At 51.0% G+C, this 17,100-nt stretch overlaps 1 pseudogene; it reads right to left on the bottom strand.

Moving 5' to 3' along the window:
• Window positions 1–17,100, bottom strand: part of LOC140903742 (vasoactive intestinal polypeptide receptor 1-like) — a 68,217-nt pseudogene that overhangs the window by 37,514 nt on the left and 13,603 nt on the right.

Here is a 17,100-nt window from a genome sequence, read left to right as displayed (position 1 = left end):
CTGCAAGTGTCCAGCTACTAACGGTGCACAGCACCCTAGCGTGTTCAGGGCTAGAGTGTGCATGAATTTACTCCAAGGGGTGACTCAATCCCATGACAAAAAGAAAAGGAGTACTTGTGGCACCTTAAAGACTAACCAATTTATTTGAGCATGAGCTTTCGTGAGCTACAGCTCACTTCATCGGATGCATATCGTGGAAACTGCAGAAGACATTATATACACACAGAGACCATGAAACAATACCTCCTCCCACCCCACTGTCCTGCTGGTAATAGCTTATCTAAAGTGATCATCAAGTTGGGCCATTTCCAGCACAAATCCAGGTTTTCTCACCCTCCACCCCCCCACACACAAACTCACTCTCCTGCTGGTAATAACCCATCCAAAGTGACCACTCTCTTCACAATGTGTATGATAATCAAGGTGGGCCATTTCCTGCACAAATCCAGGTTCTCTCACCCCCTCACCCCCCTCCAAAAACCACACACACAAACTCACTCTCCTGCTGGTAATAGCTTATCCAAAGTGACCACTCTCCCTACAATGTGCATGATAATCAAGGTGGGCCATTTCCAGCACAAATCCAGGCTTTCTCACCCTCCCCCCCCGGAAACACACACACAAACTCACTCTCCTGCTGGCAATAGCTCATCCAAACTGACCACTCTCTAAGTTTAAATCCAAGTTTAACCAGAACGTCTGGGGGGGGGGGGGGTGAGAAAACCTGGATTTGTTGCTCGAAATGGCCCACCTTGATTATCATACACATTGTGAAGAGAGTTGTCACTTTGGATGAGCTATTACCAGCAGGAGAGTGAGTTTGTGTGTGTGTGGGGGGGGGGGGGGGGGGCGGAGGGTGAGAAAACCTGGATTTGTGCTGGAAATGGCTCAACTTGATGATCACTTTAGATAAGCTATTACCAGCAGGACAGTGGGGTGGGAGGAGGTATTGTTTCATGGTCTCTGTGTGTATATAATGTCTTCTGCAGTTTCCACGGTATGCATCCGATGAAGTGAGCTGTAGCTCATGAAAGCTCATGCTCAAATAAATTGGTTAGTCTCTAAGGTGCCACAAGTACTCCTTTTCTTTTTGTGAAGACAGACTAACACGGCTGTTACTCTGAATCCCATGACAGCCTCTGCTGACCCTGTTATAAGCCTGGTGCCCTCTCTCTCTCTCTGACTCTGTCCAGAAGGGTCACTCCACCTGCAGGCAGACAGAGGGACTACCCATGGGAGAAGCCCTCTCCTTCTCTAGGGCAGCCCCTGTGAGTAGGCTGCTGGGTGGCTAGACAACCCCTTTCCAGGTATCAGCAGTGGGAAAGGCCTGGCTAGTTAGGGAGCTGGCAGGATTAGAGATCCCACTTCTTCTTCCAGCCCAGGAAAAGAGGGGTGCTGGAGAAAAAGACAGGGGTGCATGTGCAGCTGCAGAGGCTCAGGGCTGGGGGACTGGTGCCAGAAGCAGCCTGTGGGCCTGCTCTACATGGCGCCGCAAGCCAGAATCTGCCAGAGCCTAAAGGGGAGGAGGCACCTGACTGTTGGATGGGTGACAGATGCTGAAGGGGCACTCAGGCTGTGTCTCTGTTGAATAAGGGGTGGGGTGATTCCTGAGACGCTGCCCTCCCCAAGGGCCATAGGAGCAGCCTCCGCTAGAACTGAGCAAATCACTGATTGAAATGTTTCATTCAATCAGAAACTGAAATGGCCAAAGCGAAGCTTTTCGGCTTTTCAAAAATATTCTTCCTTTTTTTTCTATTCACCGAATTCCTCCCGAATTTGGGAAAAGTTTCAGAGTCCCGTGAAATGCATTTTTGTGCAAATTTACTATTTGCTGAAAACGATTCACCCCCCAGCTCTAGTCTCCATTCCCAGCAAGAGGTGGGAGTGAGGAACCAGCTACCCGAGCACAGAGCCCCCAGCGCGGTGGCTTTGAGGGATACCGGCCCCTTTACTAGAGGGCTGTGGGGTGCCAGCACTACACCTTGAGATTTCTTGAATACTTGAAGGATCTCTTGACAGGTCACTGCTTGGGACTGGCCAACTGACACCGCCGGCCAGCAGCTGACGCCATCCCACTCCCTCAGGCAGCCTGGGAAAACCAAGAACAACGTTAGCGTTGGGGGTGGAAATGAGCAAGTCATCAGGTGGCATCTGGAGAGTGTAGCCATCATTTGGTGGGCACCAGGGCAAGTCATCCCCAAAAGAGAAAGGGGTCTCCTCATCAGTTGACACCCCATGGCCTCCCTCATCAGAACTCAGGACCCCCACCTGCAGAGAGGTTACCCAACCACACCTCCCTTCTCCCCAGTCCTGGGTCGACTCACTGCAGTCAGTAAAGGAGAAATTTCACACCAGATCCTCAGTTAGGTGTTAGAAATAAAAACATTACTGCGTCAACATGCTGTCGTTCAAAGTGAAAGCCAAAGGCAGGTGAGGCTGCAGCAGCCTCAGAATCTGCATGGTGCCTGCCCATCTCTGCGAGCGGGGGTGCAGTTGCTCTATAAGAAGAGAGCAGCTGCACTGAAGCAAGCTAGTCTTTAAAGATTTGATCCCCCTGGCTCCTTCCTCGTCTGTGCAACCCCCTGTGGGAATTAGGATGCACGCAGCGCAGGGGGTGTGCAGCAGACTGGGTCATTCACCTATGCAATGAGGATTACTAGCTCCATAGGAAGCCAGACAAAATACAGATCCCCTAAAGCCAACGTGAATACATTCTGCTCAAAGGATCAGTCATTTCTTTTCTTGAAGTCTGACAACAGCTGGATCGGCTAAGTCAGGGTCATGCAGCCCTTGGCAATCACCCCATAGCCCACCCAGTGCAATAGACAAGTATTGTTATCCCGCATCATGCCGATGGAGGCACTGAGACCCAGCAGTTAAGTGACTGTCCTAACACCACACAACAACTCAGTGGCAGAGCCAGGACTAGAACTGAGGAGTTTGTACCTGCCACTGTTACGTGTATTCTGCTAGACCATAGCTCTGGAGTGGAAAACAGCTTCCTGTTTGCAAAGGGAAGGCAAGTCATACAGTCAAATAGGGTTCCCTCCCAACAGCTAAGCTACAAGATTCCTCCAAGATCACATTCACTTTCCTATAGGTCCTCTGTGTTGGTTGGGTTTGGTCCCATTTGATTGGCGCTAAGAATAATTCTGTCCTATTTGTTTGATACCATGGTTCCCACTGACAATGTGTTGTGTCTCATGCTCTTTACACCAGATAAATAATGCGAAGAAATCACAGTGTACAGCTGGGTTCCACATAACCATATGTACCAGAGCTCTGTGAAAAGCAAAGTCTCTGTCCTGGGAGAAACTCTGATATTTAAACAGTTTTTTGGTCCCAGATCAGGGCAAAAATGAAACAGTAAAACTTTCCATGGAACAAATTGCTCAGAAAAATTTAAATTCATAAATGACAAAAAAATTGTTGTACGCAGTATAGTTGTAGTTGTGTCAGTCCCCAGATATTAGGGAGATATAAGGTGGGTGAGGTCACATCTTTTATTGGACCAACTTCCATTGGTGAGAGGGACAAGCTTTCAGCCATACAGAGCTCTTCTTGGGGTTTGGGGCTGGAAAAGCATTACAGCATCCCAGCATTACAGTTTATGGCTTATTACAACAATCTGTAACCCACTAACCCCCTCTTTTTGTCCTAGGTCTGCAGAGGTGTTAATGGACCACTCTACCTTGAATGGGCCCTTACAATGTCTGCTAACTACTTATGCTAAACAATCTGTTCCACCTTGCATTTAGCTGTAACACTCTGAGTACCTTTCCCAGACTTGAAGAAGGACTCTGTGTGGCTCAAAAGTTTGTCTCTCTCACCAACTGGTTGGTCCAATACAAGATACTCCTCACCCACCTTGTCTGTCTAAAATTTTTTGTTACAAGTCAGTTCAACATTAAACTGCATCTGTTTGATATATTGCAGTTAGTCATATGGGCCCCGCTCCCTGGCCAGACTACATCCCCCATGATGCACCAAAGTTATGGGACTCCCATGATGCACTTCTGTCACTTTATCAGAGGGGAGACTTTGGTGCATCATGGGAGATGTAGTCCAGACAGGAAGCCCAAACTACTACTCCCATGAGGTACCGTGATAGCTCATGCAGACAGATTAATATCAAACTGGCTCGAAACTAAATGGTTTGATTTAGTTCAACAAACTGAAATGTTTCAATTTGGGCCAACCTAAACCAAAATGGTATATTTGGATTTTGCCAAAGGAAAATCAAAAAAGTTCAGCAAAACTGAAATTTTTCTGAAGAAAATTTTGATTTTGTGAAAACTGTATTTTCCATCAAAAATAATAACAATAATCATAACAATAATAATAAAACCTAGCACTTATCTAGCACATTTCATTAGTAGCCCTCAAAGTGCTTCATAAAGGAGGTATCATTATCCTAAGCCAACTCTCGTGTTTACTAACCCTACGCAAACATGGCAGGCCTAGCTACCTAGAGCAGCAGGATGCAACTGGTTTCCGGAGGCTTCTAAAATCCACAGAACACTGTGAGCACCACAAGAGGGCTCACAATCTATTTAAAGTGATATTACCCTATTCCTATACATGTGTGTTGCCCAACCTTATTACACAGGAAAGCCTCATAAATCTAAGCATAACCTTGTGTTATGCATACATGTAGCAAACAGATTCTACATACTTTAATACTTAAAGTCACCTGTATTGATATCTATTTTAAGTTCCGCTTATTTCATCTGTATTTAGATAGACAATACTGTACAGAGAAACAACCTATTAACACACTTGTGTAAACTAAAATGTAAACATGATGAAAAAATGCTAATGAATCAGCTGTTAGTATATTGTGTTGAAGCAGGCTGTGAGCCTTATGAAATGGTTTGGTAGGCCATGTAGGCCTTGTAAGGTCTCTTGTAAGGTATCATTACAAATCTTATAATCTACTGAATATATTCATCCTATTTGTATGAATGTATCGTTCTTGTATCTGAAACTAGAAATATAAAATATAACTCTGAAGTCCTATTGTAATTATGCAAAGTGTGGGCCATTAACGGTGGTGTAGAATCTTGATGACTCCCATTGACTAGGACAATTGACTGTAAATGGCTGTTTACCTGAATGAGGTCTTACAGTGACATGTGACCATGTCACCTGATACTGGAATCCATCTTAAATCTGGTGTCTTTTCATTTAGAAGGGGGGGGACGGGACGCAGAGAGAGACACAAAGGATTCCTGCCTTGTGCCAAAGCTATCAAAGGGGATAGAACAAAACAAAGAATCATAGAATCATAGAATATCAGGGTTGGAAGGGACCTCAGTAGGTCATCTAGTCCAACCCCCTGCTCAAAAGCAGGACCCACCCCCAATTAAATCATCCCAGCCAGGGCTTTGTCAAGCCTGACCTTAAAAACTTCTAAGGAAGGAGATTCCACCACCTCCCTAGGCAACGCATTCCAGTGTTTCACCACCCTCCTAGTGAAAAAGTTTTTCCTAATATCCAACCTAAACCTCCCCCACTGCAACTTGAGACTATTACTCCTTGTCCTGTCCTCTTCTACCACTGAGAATAGCCTAGAACCATCCTCTCTGGAACCACCTCTCAGGTAGTTGAAAGCAGCTATCAAAACCCCCCTCATTCTTCTCTTCCGCAGACTAAACAATCCCAGTTCTCTCAGCCTCTCCTCATATGTCATGTGTTCCAGACCCCTAATCATTTTTGTTGCCCTTCGCTGGACTCTTTCCAATTTATCCACATCCTTCTTGTAGTGTGGGACCCAAAACTGGACACAGTACTCCAGATGAGGCCTCACCAATGTCGAATAGAGGGGGACGATCACATCCCTCGATCTGCTCACTATGCCCCTACTTATACATCCCAAAATGCCATTGGCCTTCTTGGCAACAAGGGCACACTGCTGACTCATATCCAGCTTCTCGTCCACTGTCACCCCTAGGTCCTTTTCCGCAGAACTGCTGCCTAGCCATTCGGTCCCTAGTCTGTAGCTGTGCATTGGGTTCTTCCGTCCTAAGTGCAGGACCCTGCACTTATCCTTATTGAATCTCATCAGATTTCTTTTGGCCCAATCCTCCAATTTGTCTAGGTCCCTCTGTATCCTATCCCTGCCCTCCAGCGTATCAACCACTCCTCCCAGTTTAGTATCATCCGGAAATTTGCTGAGAGTGCAATCCACACCATCCTCCAGATCATTTAAGAAGATATTGAACAAAACCAGCCTGAGGACCGACCTCTGGGGCACTCCACTTGATACCGGCTGCCAACTAGACATGGAGCCATTGATCACTACCCGTTGAGCCCGACAATCTAGCCAACTTTCTACCCACCTTATAGTGCATTCATCCAGCCCATACTTCCTTAACTTGCTGACAAGAATACTGTGGGAGACCGTGTCAAAAGCTTTGCTAAAGTCAAGATACAATACATCCACTGCTTTCCCTTCATCCACAGAACCAGTAATCTCATCATAGAAGGCGATTAGATTAGTCAGGCATGACCTTCCCTTGGTGAATCCATGCTGACTGTTCCTGATCACTTTCCTCTCATGTAAGTGCTTCAGGATTGATTCTTTGAGGACCTGCTCCATGATTTTTCCAGGGACTGAAGTGAGGCTGACTGGCCTGTAGTTCCCAGGATCCTCCTTCTTCCCTTTTTTAAAGATTGGCACTACATTAGCCTTTTTCCAGTCATCCGGGACTTCTCCCGTTCGCCACGAGTTTTCAAAGATAATGGCCAATGGCTCTGCAATCACAGCCGCCAGTTCCTTTAGCACTCTCGGATGCAACTCGTCCGGCCCCATGGACTTGTGCACGTCCAGCTTTTCTAAATAGTCCCTAACCACCTCTTTCTCCACAGGGGGCTGGCCATCTATTCCCCATGTTGTGATGCCCAGCGCAGCAGTCTGGGAGCTGACCTTGTTCGTGAAGACAGAGGCAAAAAAAGCAAGGAGTACATTAGCTTTTTCCACATCCTCTGTCACTAGGTTGCCTCCCTCATTCATTAAGGGGCCCACACTTTCCTTGGCTTTCTTCTTGTTGCCAACATACCTGAAGAAACCCTTCTTGTTACTCTTAACATCTCTCGCTAGCTGCAGCTCCAGGTGCGATTTGGCCCTCCTAATTTCATTCCTACATGCCCGAGCAATATTTTTATACTCTTCCCTGGTCATATGTCCAACCTTCCACTTCTTGTAAGCTTCTTTTTTATGCTTAAGATCCGCTAGGATTTCACCATTAAGCCAAGCTGGTCGCCTGCCATATTTACTATTCTTTCGACACATCGGGATGGTTTGTCCTTGTAACCTCAACAGGGATTCCTTGAAATACAGCCAGCTCTCCTGGCCTCCTTTCACCTTCATGTTAGTCCCCCAGGGGATCCTACCCATCCATTCCCTGAGGGAGTCGAAGTCTGCTTTCCTGAAATCCAGGGTCCGTATCCTGCTGCTTACCTTTCTTCCCTGTGTCAGGATCCTGAACTCAACCAACTCATGGTCACTGCCTCCCAGATTCCCATCCACTTTTGCTTCCCCTACTAATTCTTCCCGGTTTGTGAGCAGCAGGTCAAGAAAAGCTCCCCCCCTAGTTGGCTCCTCTAGCACTTGCACCAGGAAATTGTCCCCTACGCTTTCCAAAAACTTCCTGGATTGTCTATGCACCGCTGTATTGCTCTCCCAGCAGATATCAGGAAAATTAAAGTCACCCATGAGAACCAGGGCATGCGATCTAGTAGCTTCCGCGAGCTGCCGGAAGAAAGCCTCATCCACCTCATCCCCCTGGTCCGGTGGTCTATAGCAGACTCCCACCACTACATCACTCCTGTGGGTGTCTGCTATAGACCACCGGACCAGGGGGATGAGGTGGATGAGGCTTTAGAAGGCCCAGTCATGTGGAATCCCTTGCTTTTCACCTAAGGTGCCTGCTGGAACTAACAAGGATTGTACCAGGGGAAAGTATTGGGCCCAGACTACCAAGGAGTCTAGTCTGTGAAAGAAGCTTATTGGAACATTTCTGAGGGTGATATTTACCTGTATTCAGTTTCTTAATGTATTAGGCTTAGATTTGTGTGTTTTGTTTTATTTCACTTGGTGACTTACTTTGTTCTGTCTGTTATTACTTCGAACTACTTAAATCCTACTTTTTATACTTAATAAAAATCACTTTTGTTTATCAATTATCCCAAAGTAAGTGATTAATACCTGGGGAGCAAACAGCTGTGCAACTCTCTCTATCAGTGTTAGTGTTATGTGGCTGGCCACCTGGTGCTGGCTTCTCCTTGTTTCCAGCTGCAAAACAGTGCAAGTACGTGGCATCCTCACTTGAGACTGTTGGTTCATGGCAGCATGTTATGGGAAAGGGCATGGGGCCACATGACAGTAAGCAAGTGGGGCGAGAAGACCTGCATGATTTTGAATGGACAGTGTGCACGATACCATCTCTCGACTATGACATGGCCTTGATTATGAGAGTCCCTGCCACAGACATGCTTTCACCTCCTACCCTCGCTGGAGTGCTTCCCACCAGCTCTGCCCTGCCTGCACTCCCCCATCACACCTGTTCCAGGCAGCTGGCAAGGGCCTTTCCTAGCCCCTTGCTCACCTGGCTCAGGGCTAAACTGGCTGTGTTCCTGACCCCCTTTCCCACCAAGCCAGCCTGAGCTGTTTTGTTGGGATGCTTTTCCCTTCTTAATCAGTCAGATCCACCCCCTGTCTGATTCCTCCAGTGAGTTCACGGTTCAGCACATGCCATGAAAGCTCTGGAATTTGGGAGTGGAGAGACGGGCACAGTTAAATCAACCTAAAGGGGCATCCAGAGGTGACCTGCTGCTGTACTGTCAGCAGCCCACCCCCTCAGGCCAGGATTTAGGGAGCCCAGTGTTGTGAGACTGGGAAGTGCAGGCTGTCAGTCCACCTAGGGGCTAGAGAGAGCCACGGTGTCTCTCTGCATCCAGCGGCCTCAACAAAGGCCCCCTTTGCACAGAGCTCTTCCTAACAACACTGGGACCTTGGCAAGCAGGAGGAGGTTGGTAACATCTCTTTAAGGTGCTTCATTTTCGGTTTTTACTGATTTTTACCAAAAAAAGTCCCAGGTTTTACAAAAGCCATTATTCATTCAATTTTCACCCAAATGTTCGACATGCCAGAACTCCTCAGACCCAGCTCCCAGCTCTGGAAGGAGAGATGGCAGCTCAGGAACCTCTCCTTCCTGAGCAGAGATTCAAGTCAGACATACTGGAATGACTCGAGGCTGGTCTAGGTACAGTTGTCAATACATGCCCACCACATACTGGCTCCAGAGATCACGGATGGTGATCCACAGTTAAGCAAATAAAAGTCAGTGAACTGATTTTCATGCTAACATGGGTCAAAAATGAAAATGTGGATCTGACTATATTTCAGAATATAAGCGGGTTTTTTTAAGTTTGGGAAAAAGCGAATGCTATTTACCCAGAAAACTGCTCAGTTAATTGTTTGCGCCAATTTTCACCTGTATTTTAATTTTTGTAGTAAACACTGATAAATTCCCAGGAAATTTTAAAGAAAATAAAAAGTGAAAATGAAGGGCCAGACATGTGTTGTACACTGAGCTCTGCAGCATGGATCAGCAGCTTGTTAATGGCAGGCAGAGGGTTTGCACCAGAAATTTGCTACAAGGGTTACCCTCCCACCAAAATCCTTCCTTGGCCTGTGATGGTGGGGGGTGACTTGCCGTGCAGCAGCAGGGAATGGGGAGTAACAGGGCAATCTGTGCATTCCTTTCCCTATTCCAACCAGTGTCTGCATAACCCCAGAAGGAGGCAGCACAACTTGGCAAAGAGACTCCCCAGCTGGCAGTGGCCACACTTTGAGCTGTGTGTGGAGAGCAGAGCATCATGGGTGCCCCATGGCATTTGGAGAGGGGGAAAGAGTCTGCTCACCCAGGGCCATTTGGTCTTTGCACCCTCCTCTGTTGTACCCTGTGTGACACTCTACATCCCAGGGAAGCACCCTTTGACCTCCATCTTCATCATTTGCATATGACTGTGATATTGCATACAAAGCATGCCTTGTAAGGTATCACAGAACAGGTTATGATCTACTGAAACCCACTGTTCCATCTAAATATGTGTATCATTCATGCATATGAAGTTATGAGATTGTGTTATATGGTTGTCACTAAAATATGCTGTGGGTTTGGGAAGCACCCAGATACTAGCTCCCCAAAGACAATAGCCAGGGGAATAACCAACGTCCAGGCAGGTGTTGAACAACCATTAACAGCCATTGTCCAGCAAGGGAGCTACAATTCAATGACTCACCTGCATAGGGTCACACCCAGGGAATTGCTCAACCTTGCCTGGGGACTCAGCAATGCCCACCAGATATGCCTAGATTTGTGTTCTCCAAGCACATGGAATAAAGGTATATATTTTACTTTATTTTATTTTGGTAACCATTCTGACTTTTTGCCTATCACTTATAATCACTTAAAATCTATCTTTTGTAGTCAATACATTTGTTTAACTGTTTATCTTTACCAGTGAGTTTGCCTGAAGTGTGCGGTAAATCTGCTCAGGTTTGCAAAGGCTGGTGCATATCCACTTTCCTTTGATGAAGTGATGAACCACTTAATAAATCTGCATTGCTTGTCTTGAGCAGTGCAAGATGGTGTATTCCTGAGGTACAGTGCTGGGAGCTGCGGGGATTTGGCTGGTACCTTTCTCTGTGTGATTCATGAGTGGCTCTGGGAGCATTCATGCAATGTAGCTGGGTGTGGGGCTCCACATGCAGATGTGCTGACTGATCACAGTGCCTGGAGGGGTTTGCTGCTGGTCACTAGCAAGGCACTGTGAGAGACAGCCAGGCTGGAGAGTTTAGGGGGCACAACAGTCCCACCATCCTAGGCTGCACCCTGGGGATCCCATCACATCCAGCTGTGGGCGCTGTTGGGCACAGGAGCCTGAGTGGCTGGGCCTTGGCTCTGGCCAGGGATGGTGATTTCTGAGCTCCTGCCATTGGATGCAATCCGGTCTGTGCCAAAGGCAGATACACTGCTTCTCGGAAGGGTCATAAGCCCTGCAACTGGCAATCTGGGCAGGGAGGGTTCAGCAGGATCCGGTGGGGAGGGGGGCAGCTCTGACAGAGCCTAGGAATTCCCCTCCATCTGTCTAGGACCCTTCTCCATGACATCACTGCCCTTCAAGCGGCTGCAGCACTTCCTTCGGCCACCAAGAGCCTGCACAGCTGGGAGGGGAGAGCACCAGGGAGCAATGAAGGCAGTGGGCAAGTAAGCGAAGGCTGACAGGTTTGTTGCCGTAATAAGCCTGGTCTTTGTTCTGTGAGTGATGGGAGGATGGTTAAGGAAGGAGAGGAGACAATGAACTCAGACAAACACTGTGTGTCTGTGTCTGTGTGTCATGTGTGCATGCACTTATGTTCACGTGTTTCTGTATATGCATGCGTGTGCACTTGTGTGTAAGCATACATGCATGCATGTGTGAGCATGTGTCATTCAGTGATACGAGACTCGGGGAAGGGTGGGCCCTTTGCCCGGTTAGCCCTCTCCACTCTGGGGGCCCCTCACTAATGCCCACTCCATTAGCAGGGGTCAGAAATCACTAAGATCCCAGTGCCTGCATCAGCACCACACGCTCCCACCCAGCCGGCCCCATTACATAGACAGATTGTGTCCGCGAGGCAAGGCACAGTGCTGAGCACGAAGCTTGTGGGTGAGCTGCATAGGCCAGTCATGGCAGGCACCCAGACACTGCTGAGCAGAGCCTGGCAATACTCCCCCAAGGCGCTGCCCTCATCTGTCAGCCTGGTGAGGCAATCAGGGGATGGACCCCTCACTGAGCCAAACGGGATTGGCCGCGGCAGTGCCAAGCATCCATGACAGAGGAACTAACCCAGGACACAGCACCCCTGGAGCTTTGTTAGGGAGCGGAGCCCCCAAGGAAGCCACCCCCAGCTGGGCTATTCTCCCCTTTCCATCCAGGGTGATCCCAGGGTGAGCCCTTGGGGGTGCAGTGGGGGAGGGGACTAGCATGAGCTATTTATACTAGGCACTCTTTGTGTTTCTAGATTCCCCCTCTTTGCCATTTGCAGAGCAGACTCTGGGAGCCCCCTCTCCCTCGACACAAAAACAGGCACCGGAGCATCAATTACAGCAGGCTTATCCGAGTGGAGTTAACTCGGCTTCACTCACCTAGTGACAAACAAAGGCACCCTGTCTCCCCAGATGCTGCCTGCACAGCTGCTGCTGCTCTCCACCCACGGCTGCGCTGCAGCCCCCTTCCGCCAGGGCCAAGGGGACACAAAGCAGCCACTCAGCCCCCCAGTAAATGCCCCTCCAGCTCTGTGCAGGCCCTGCAGAAACCCCACACACAACGGGGGCATCCTGGGGCAGATGGCAGCTTGGCCAGAGGAAGGCGGGGGCAGCTTGGAGGCAGGAGGAGGCATGGCTGGGGCAACTCTGCACCTCAGCTATTTCCTGGCTGCAGCAAGGCCCAGAGACCATGGCATCTGGGTCACAGGCCTGAGGCTACACTGGTCTGTGCTGGGGGGGTCAAAGCTAGAACCAAGGAGGCAACCCCCCTCAGCCCCTGCAGCAGGCCTAGCAGGGTACATGGACAGGCTGAGCTGGGCGCCACTAGCCCCTGTGAACCATTCAAGCCTCTGGGTGATGTTGAACCAGGAACAGAGAGCTGCCCAGCACCATCTCCTAAGCCCAGGATGAAGGGCAGGTGTCTCCTCTCTTTCCTGAATGTTCCTGTGGCTCGGTCTCAATGGTTCTCATCTCTGACATCTGGAATTAGCTCTAGAGTTGCCAACTGTCTACTCGCACAAAACTGAACACCCTTGCCACACCCCTCCTCCAAGGCCCGGCCCCTGCCCTGTCCCTTATCTGAGGCCCCACCCCCTGCTTACTCCTCTCCCCACCTCTCTGTCGCTCGCTCTCTCCATCCTCACTCACTTGCTCATTCTCACTGGGCTGGCTCAGGGGCTTTGGGTATGGGAGGGGGTGAGGACGCTGGCTGGGGGTGTGGGCTCTGGGGTGGGGCTGGGGATGAGGGTTTTGGGGTGCTGAAGGGTGGGATTGAGGGATTCAGAGGGTGGGAGGGGGATCAAGGCTTGGGCAGGGGGCTGGGGCACGGGAGGGGGTGAGGGGTGCAGGCTCCGGGTGGCGTTTACCTCAAGCAGCTCCTGGAAGCAGAAGCATGTCCCTTCTCTGGCTCCTACGCGAGGCGCAGCCAGGTGGTTCTGCACACTGCCCTGTCCATAGGCACCACCCCAGCAACTCCCATTAGCCATGGTGCAGAGCCCCCTGGCTGCCCCTTCGGAGTGCAAGGGAACATGCCGCTGCTTCTAGGAGCTGTGTGGAGTCACGGCAGGCAGGGAGCCTGCCTTAGCCGTGCTGCGCCACTGACTGGACTGGTCCAGTGCTGACCAGAGCTGCCAGGGTCCCTTTTCAACCAGGCATTCTGGTTGAAAACCGGACCCTGGCAACCTTAAATAGCTCTGTATGAGGGGAAGCATCATCCACCATCTCTCACCAGTATGCAGCTCAGGACAGTGCCCTGGTCTCACTGCTTTCAGGGAAGTGCCCTTTGGAGACAACATTCCCTCTTTGGTCAGCTTGTGGGATGTGGCATGGGGCTGTGTCGGCCTGTGGGACATGGCGTAAGGCTGAGTTGGCCTGCAGGATGTGGCATAGGGCTGAGTTGGCCTGCAGGACGTGGCGTAGGGCTGTGTCAGGCTGCGGGACATGGTGTAAGGCTGAGTTGGCCTGCAGGACGTGGCATAGGGCTGAGTTGGCCTGCAGGACGTGGCGTAGGGCTGTGTCAGGCTGCAGGACATGGTGTAAGGCTGTGTCAGGCTGCAGGACGTGTCGTAGGGCTGTGTTAGCCTTCAGGACGTGTCATAGGGCTGAGTCGGCCCGCAGGATGTGGCGTAGGGCTATGTCAGGCTGCGGGACATAGTGCAGGGTTGTGTCAGCCCATGGAACATGGCGTAGGGCTGTGTCGGCCTGCGGAATGTGGCATAAGGCTCAGTCAGTCAGCAGCACATGGTGTCGATCGGAGTCAGGCTGCGGGACGTGGTGCAGGGTTGTGTCAGCCTGCGGGACGTGACGTAGGGCTGTGGTGACCTGCGGGATGTGGCGTCAATCAGTCAGTGTCAGCCTGCGGGACATGGCGTAGGGCTGTGTCAGGCTTTGGGACATGGCGTAAGGCTGAGTAGGCCTCTGGGACACGGCATAAGGCTGAGTCGGCCTGCAGGACGTGGCGTCGGTCGGTGTCAGGCTGCATAGCGTGGCGTAGGGCTGTGTCAAGCTTTGGGACATGGCATGAGGCTGTGTTGACCTGCGGGATATGGCGTAAGGGTCAGTCAGCCAGCAGGACGTAGTGTCGATCAATGTCAGGCTGTGGGATGTGGTGTAGGGCTGTGCCAGGCTGCAGGACATGGTTTTAATATGACCCACAGGGAAGCGCTTGTGGTCTGAGCTGGGAATCTGTGTCCTCAGCTGTCTCCCTGCAATGAGCTGTGCTGGAGTACACGGCCCCAGGAGGTCATTCACAGGCCGCAGCGCTGCTGACAGGTTAGGAATAAATCTGCCTAAACAGTGGATCATATTTTGGATTCTTGTCAGCTCCAGATGGATTCAGGAGGCTGCATTTCCTTTTGGCCTTTCACCTTCTTCGCTCTAGGCATAGGCTGGGCTCACTCAGAGAGGCCCCAAGCAGTCTGGCCGTTTCTGGCTCAGCAGGCAACTTTCTGACATTCACACCAGACCACGATTTTCCTCTTCTGTACACCCATTGTACAAGGCCGTCACCCGCGTGACTCTCCCTCCCTGAGGGCAGGAACTGGAGGAGCTCAACCACCCCACTGATGACAAAGGAAGGCGGGGGAGGTCGGAGCCAAATGAGGCTCTGTCTGGGGGTAGAGAATCCGCCATGTGGAAACCCAGAGGAAAAAGGCCAGAGCTCTTGCTGACACTGAGGAATGTATCTAATTTTTATCCAGCTCATAATAGAGGAACTTCAGGGCCCTTTCTGGAGAAGCCAGTGAGGTCATTTTAGGAATTTCTCTTTCAGATCTCACCCTTATTCTCTGTGCAACCCCAGGACAGACCCCCCACTTCCCCATTTCTGAGCCTAAAATGTTCTGCAGCCTTTGGCCTGGGTTAGTTTGCAGGGCTGGGGCTTCTGCTGGTTGAGTTCACACTGCTCGCTAGGGGCCGTGTGATCTGGTGCACGGGGCAGTACTGCAGAGACTCGCGTTCTCAGCCTGGCTTTGCTGCTGGGTGACCTGCTGCAAGTTGCTTTGTCTCTGGCTCTCCTCCCGCTCTTTGTTGGTTCAGACCGTGAGCTCGCCGGAGCAGGGCCTGCGTCTCACCCCATGCAGCGCCTGGCACAATAGGGCCCTGGGCTCAGCTGCAGCTGTTGTAATACTAGTAACAGAGTAGATTGTGAGGCTCTTGCTCATATCGGCTTGTTCACAGTCCAATGTTCCTCTTGATTGTCCTCCTCCCAAATGTATTTTCTCCCCCTTGGTCCCCATGCCATCCTCCAGCTAGCACAGAGTCCTGCAGTGCGTCTCCTCAGCCACATGGGCTATCTCAATCCTGTGCTTCTTACATCAGCTTCCCACAGAACAGCAAGTCAAGTTCAAGGTCTCAGTCCCTACCTTCAAGGCGCTACAGGGCCTGGGACCAGCATATCCACAAGAGCTGAGAGCTCTGGGATGAAGACAGCACAGGATAGCTCTGCTACTTTGGTCCCACAGAACTTTCTGCCCCAAGGGGGAAGCTTGAATGCTCTCGGGGGCCAGCCCAAGACTCTGGAATGAACTCCCAGAGGAGAGAAACCTCCCCACCTCCTGGTCTGAACACCAGCCACGCCTCTCTGACCGGCCTTCTCTGACACACGTACAGCAGCATGGACACATTGAAACAAAGGCCTACCAGAACGACCCACTCCACCTCCCTCCTGCTATCCACATGGGGAGGGGACGAACTACATGGGACAGAGGTTAGTCATGTCACGTAGTGCACAACTGCAAGGCGCTCGGAACCACAGGGATGGGGTGGGATGAGAATATGCCTTGACGTGAGTAAAATCCCCTCTGGGTTAGCACCACCCTGAGACACTGTCACCGTGACTAGCGCCCCAGGCCAAGAAAGTGTGAGCATCCGTGCTCCAGTGCGAGGAAGGATTGGTGAGAAGGGACTGCAGACATGCCAGATCTTGTCCCCAGAGCAAGGAACAGAGCTGGGGTCCGGGGCATGGGCGGTGGGTATAATAGGCCAGGAGGGGCTAAGCCTGCCCTGGTGCAGCCACCACTGACCCTGCCGCCAGACCCCTGGGCCATGGTGGCCCCGCCTCTTCCCCTCCCTCCTGGGAGTGGGCTTCTGCCGGAAGATTTTGCTTATTTATCATGCGCCATGCAGGTTCCCGGGCTGCTGAAGAGGCAGTATCTGCTACTCAGCTTCCCGGGTCCCTTGGATTCCCCAGGGAGATTGCTGATGATCCTGGGAAGCTGAGTAGCAGACACCACCTCCTCAGCCGCCCTGGAACCTGTATGGCGCATATAAAAGCTCAGCGTTCTCAGCCCGCCACTGCCTGGCTGCTCCTCTCCAGCACTCCACCCCCATAAAAACCACACTGGAGGGAGCAGTCACAGAGAAAATCCTTCCTCCAATCTACACATCCACTGAGGGGCTGGGATAGAGCCCTCTCTGAACAGACACACTGATGGGGGGATGGCCAGGGACAGAGCCCCCTACACAAAAACAGTGGGGGGGGGCAGCTAGAGTGACAGGTTAGGAGCAGAGCACACCCCACAGACCAGAGGGGAACCAAAGCTCCCCCAAACACCCAGCAGGAGGAGACACAGCTCCCCACTCTCACACACATGGAGTGGACAGATCCCTGCGTGGTACTATCCCTAACCCCCCATAATGGCTCTGGACATCCCCGCCCCAGGGTCAATGCATGCCCCGGCTTTGGGCCCCACTCACCTCCCATCTGCCCCAAGGCAGCAGCTCCCTTCCGGGAAGGGCTCGCCCGAGGCAATGGCGAGTGTGAGCACTGAAGGGGCAGGTGGTG

This window comes from Lepidochelys kempii, chromosome 27 (genome assembly GCF_965140265.1).
Source record: "Lepidochelys kempii isolate rLepKem1 chromosome 27, rLepKem1.hap2, whole genome shotgun sequence".
Classification (NCBI taxonomy): Eukaryota; Metazoa; Chordata; order Testudines; family Cheloniidae; genus Lepidochelys; species Lepidochelys kempii.
This window is presented reverse-complemented; position numbering and strand designations above follow the sequence as displayed.